The sequence below is a fragment of the Eumetopias jubatus genome, unplaced genomic scaffold (genome assembly GCF_037043125.1).
Source record: "Eumetopias jubatus isolate StellerSeaLion01/CBP00866 unplaced genomic scaffold, mEumJub1_p1.0 scaffold_2, whole genome shotgun sequence".
Classification (NCBI taxonomy): domain Eukaryota; kingdom Metazoa; phylum Chordata; class Mammalia; order Carnivora; family Otariidae; genus Eumetopias; species Eumetopias jubatus.
The window spans coordinates 53733619-53739402 of NW_028274808.1; the positions used below are offsets into that span (position 1 = coordinate 53733619).

The window sequence follows — 5784 nt, forward strand, 5'->3', positions numbered from 1 at the left end:
ATTTAAAAATATGTTGATATATTTCTAAATCAGATTTTATTGTGTTAGGTTAGCAAGATTAACTTATTCTAAAATTAATCTCCAATCTTTTGCTTTAAAATAATGAAATAATGTTTGTTCTTCATTGCCCAGCTGTAGAACTTGGGCTTTTTTGTTCTGCATATAGATTGAGGCAGGTGCTTGAAATGTGTTTCAATTTTTCAACTTTGTTCTTTTATAACAGATGAGTTATTCTATACAAATATTTCATGATATTGTGAGGAAGCAGTGCACTCTGGAGAAAAGAGTTTAGAGTTAAGCTGTAATAAAATAAGATAGACGTTGTGTCTTTGAAATATGTCATTAGAAATGTGAAGAAAAACCAATTTGTTTAGAAATTTGTAGAGAATCTTATACATTAGGGTCCTCTGTCTTATGTTTATATTAACTATGATTATGATGAATAGAGAAGTTACAGTAAAAAAAGGAAACTAAGATGAAAGGAGTAATGGCATATATTTTAAATTCTTTTGTTAAACTGGAGATACATGGAAGTATTCTGACTTAAAACAGTATTCTCAGGGGAGACTCTAAACATTTATATATGTACCAAGAATTATAAAGTGTTCTGAATGCTTTCTTCAGCTTCTCCGAAGAAAGAGAAAACCTATTTGAGAAAAGATTTATATGCTAGTGAATTATAATCTCAACTCTTTTTTTTAGTCTTCCAGCTATTTATTTATTTATTTATTTAATTTTATTATGTTATGTTAACCACCATACATCATTAGTTTTTTTTTTTTGACATTAAGAATTTATTTAGGTTGTAATATTTTCACATTGTTTTTAATCATTTGCAATGTTCTGAGTAACACATTTAAACATTTTTTTAAAGACATGAGATAATGGTGTGTTTTTTTGTTTTTTGTTTTTTAAGTACAACCACAACTATAAAGTAGAGGAACTTAAGAAGACAAAGACCAAATCTGCTCATACACAAGATGGGGCAATCTAATACACAACACAACATGAATCTTTCCAAACAAGTTTGCTAAGAAACAGCTCCCATGTTTAGTGTTAAAAATAAAGCAATCTTCTCATTAGGAAAATCAAGACATCATTTGACTAATAAAGCCTATTCTTCCCCCAGTTTTACACTTGCTTGTCTTCATTTAGAAACTGTAAATTCAGGAGAAAAGAACAGTTTTGTTATGGTATAAAAATCTTAGGAGCAACAAATTACAAATATTCAATTTTTTAACAAACAAAAATGTTTGCCTTCCCAAAATGTAAACATCCAGTAAATACAACAAACATAATATTCCAGCTATAGAAACACCAGTAATTCACTTATGAAAGAGGTGTATTTGGTGGTAACATTTTTGTTTAATACAAAAGCACTTTACCAAAAGAGTCTGACCATTATTATCTAAAGTCTTCGCCCTCACCCAGTTTCCTTATCTGAGTAGAAACTCATCAATTTCTATAGAATTTTGGCTATAGGACCAGGCCAAGGAAAGGTCTGAAATATCTAAGAGTCATTTGTCTGGAGAAAAGTGTTTTCTTGAGACTTGGAGGCAGTTAGTTATTCATCACTTTGCGCTTAAAAGCATTCCTCAGTGAACTTCTTCCTTACAGCCTTTAGAATAAAGCACAGGATCTCGGCTCCCGGAAGGGGTTGCTTCCAGCTGGAACACCTACCAGCAAGGCATCCTTGCAGGCATTCTGCATGCAGTACTGTTGAAGCTCTGCAGCTGCCTGCGAGACCTTGATCCTCTCCAAGCCGGCCTCCAGCTTGAGCTGCTCCCAGGCGCTGCAGGGCGTTCACGCTGGCCCCGGAAGACAAGGCGGCGGCGCTGGGCTCCGAAGGCCATACATCATTAGTTTTTGACGTAGTGTTCCATGATTCATTGTTTGCATATAACACCCAGTGCTCCATTCAATACATTCCCTCCTTAATACCCATCACCAGGCTAACCCATCCCCCCCACCTCCCCTCTAGAACCCTCAGTTTGTTTCTCAGAGTCCATAGTCTCTCATGGTTCGTCTCCTGAGATATGTGGTGATATTTGCCTTTTACCACCTACCTTAACCCATATACAGCATACCTCAATACAAAGGCCATTGTTATCAACTCAAATCAATCATGCAAATGCTCTATATGTTACAGAAAAGCAAAAACAGAAACAAAAAAACCAAAATGCACATTTTTGAAATTAGGAGTATAAACTCGATTTTAAGAGCTTAGAATATAAAGGAATAGGAGTCCAGTTCTATTATTTAAGAGCTGTAGTACCTAGAAAAGTTGCTGAACTTCTCTAAATCTCGTATATCTTGTTTATAAAATACATTATGTGTGTCGTGAGGACACTTTGCATAAAGCCCGGTTCAGAGCAAGAATTCATTAAATGTTAATGGTTAGTCAACCAAATGCATTGTAAATAGTTTGAAAAATTAGTAATTAGTCTAATGTCTAATTTTTCTACATATGTACTTAAAATATCTTATTTTTAATTTACATATCTTTTTATTTTAAATTGATGCAGTTGATAAACAAGAGGCATTTATATAGAATTCCTCAATAGGATAAACGTGAGTGATGCACCAAATACTTTGGCCTGTGCAGTTTGTTTAGCCAGTTACTATTTCTGTGCTTTAATGATTCTAAATGCTAATTCCCTAAAATCATTTAGCTATTTTTTAATGATGATAGCAGCACACTGATAAGCTAACTTAATATAGGTCAACTGGCTTGGGTTTGAATATTTTCTATTTTTAAAATATGTTTTTAAACAATAAAGCAAAATAAGCATATGGCAAAAATGGAAAGTGTATACAAAGACAAATACGTAATCTTTCCTCTCCTGATTTTCAACTGTTTTCCTATAGCGGTAACTATTATTAGTATCTATGTATAACTCAAAAAATATATATAGATACATACTTACCTAAGTCTATAAATATTATCTTTTTGCATAAATAATATAATAAAATTTAAGTTTTTAACACAGTCCCTTGAATATATTAAGCATTTAATAAACTATTGTTGAATTGCTTTTTCATAATCTTGCCTGATTTTTCCCAAGAAAGACATTGGATATATATTTATTAACCTACTTTTTTGAAATAGCATAAGTGGTCTGTCATTTGAGATATTAGAGCATAAGTAAATATGGTTTATTAAGTAAAGAAAATAATGACAAATAATTTCACTATCTTGATTTATTTCAAGAGTTTATTGTATAACATCTTGGTTGGGCGATTTTTTCTGAAAGTAATATCAGTTATGTATGCTCCTGTACTGGCAGCAAACCACTGCTGACACATCTTTAATGCAAACATTATCCATTACAGAGCAGAGCTAAAATAGAAAAATGTGTAATTGGTTTTCCAGCAGACCAAGATCATTAACGTGAAACACACTTGAATAAGCTTTGCTGGAAAGGTTTCATGCTACTGGATGTTGATCAAAGGCAAAAGATCACTGGAAATGGTAGAATGAGTGTGAAGGAAAGTGGAAAATAGCTAAAGTTGCTTAAGCATGCTAAAAAACTAACTTAAAAAAAAAGGCAACAGATCGCTTCACTTTCAGCCACAGTATTGACTAACTTTTCTTTATGCTTTTTGGTTAAAGAAGAAAGAAGAGAGATTTATTTTTATTGGTTAGGTATTTTATATCTCAATGTAAAATAAATATATGGCTAATTTACATAAACACAATGCTTCTTTTATTTTCTTTTATTTGTTTAAGGATTTTACTTATTTATTTGAGAGGGAGAGTAAGAGAATCTCAAGCAGAGTCAGGGTGAGCAGGGACACTGACCCAGGGCTCATTCTCATGACCTTGAGAGCATAAACTGAGCCAAAATCAAGAGTCTGTTGCTTAATTGACTGAGCCACCCAGGCGCCCCCACAATGCTTCTTTTAATTTTATTTCCTAGACTATTGCCCATGAGAATGAAGGCAATGACCATGTAATTTCTATGAAATTTGAATAGTTGAGTCATTTCAATAGTATTATTTTTGGACTTTATAATTTGACAGTCATGTACTAATGCAGATTTACTATTTTTTAAAATAGACACATCATTAAATACATTAAATAGAATTAATGAAAACTATAACCATATATAAATTTCATATTTTCATAATGTTGTTTTACCAAGAGCTCAAGTAAAATTAATGTAATGATTATAATATAGATGCAGAGTGTGCTAGATAACATTTACATTTTGCACTTTAGATGTAGGAAACTTGGTAAGCAGAAAGACTAAAAGAAAATTCATGGAAAAGCAAACCTTCTCATTACAGTGACCTTAAAATATACATTTCTCAAAAGGAAAAATAATTATTTCTCATTTTTAAGGAAAAGCAATTTTTTTTTAATGGGATAGCATACCAATTCAGTATGAAATTATAACCAACTAAGGAAGAAAGCTTCTTCCCGGTAATGATGATAATTCTGTACTTTAACTCTGTAAAACTTTCCGATTTATGTATCTCACATATATTTTCTTATTTCATTTACATTAAACCTGGTGTCTTAAAATATGAATGATGTAAGTTGAAAAGAAATTGGGACTCACAATCTAGAAATGACTTCACTCAATCTAACTCTTAAAAGAAATAATATTTTATTTACTCCTTAACCCGAGTCAACTTAGAATATTTGATACTTACAAACTGAATTAAGTTTGCAAAAAATATTTAAAATCAAAATTAAACTTATATGATACTGAGGTATTAAATATGTTTGCAAATTCTTTGACCCTCCACCCATATATAAGTGAAATCTTTTTCTACTTCTCTGATATAAGAACTGATTTAGGCCTCAAGGCAGTCATACCATAAACCCAGGAGATTAGTGAGTATTCCTTTTGTTTAATGCAACAGATTATAAATTGACTCATAAAAAAACTCATAATTTTGTTTAAGGAATATATATCAGCTTGTACTGAGAAGGACAGAATGAGTCCACAATTTAAAGAGGCAATTTGATGCCTAAACTTCCATGGTCAGAGACAGGCTGGAAAATCTATAGTACTGAAAATATGGCCTATGTTTTATGGAAAAGTAAGAATGACTCAGAAAGGGGACCCCAGGCCCCAAAAGAGAGAGAGACAAGAGCCATGCTGAACAACTCATAGAAAGTAGTTTTAAGCTTTATTTAAAGAACTGGCAATATGTGTCTGATTGATTTCAGAATCACCATGGACTAGTGATTGTTATGTGCCTTCCTTCTTTAATTTTTTTTTTTCCATTTTGGACCACTATGTTTATTGTGTAGAATGAAGATAAGTCTCCTCTTTAATTCAGAGGTTTCCAGATGAAGAATAACTATACTCTAGCAGCAGTACTCAAGAAAAATACTGGAGGGATCAGAAAAAAGATGGTGGAGGAGTACGGGGCCCTATTTCAACTGGTCCCCTGAACTGAGCTGGATATCTACCGGACCATTCTGAACACCCACAAAATCAGCCTGAGATGTAAGAAGATATTTCTGGATCTCTACAAACAGAATATCTCCATGGGTTAGTCTCGAGGTATGAAGTGGGGAGCTGCCATTCTGCAGGCAGATATTGGAAGATAAACAGAAGGGGAAGGGATCCAACATGAACTTGTGCCAGGAAGGTGAGATAATACCTGAGTGCAAACTCCTCCCATGCTGGGCACCGGGCACAGACTCACAGACCAGTAGCCATGGGGAAAGGACTTTAGGGCAGTCCCCCAGACAGAAACCTGAAGCTATGGGTGCACGGTGTGAACCGGGGGTGGCTTGTGGTTTTAAAAGCACAAAGGGCAGAG

General features: G+C 33.4%; 1 pseudogene; it reads right to left on the reverse strand.

The window, feature by feature from the left end:
- Nucleotides 1-1324: 1324 nt before the first annotated feature.
- LOC114217449 (guanine nucleotide-binding protein G(I)/G(S)/G(O) subunit gamma-10 pseudogene) lies at nt 1325-2104 on the reverse strand (annotated as a pseudogene).
- Between the last annotated feature and the right edge of the window lie 3680 nt (nt 2105-5784).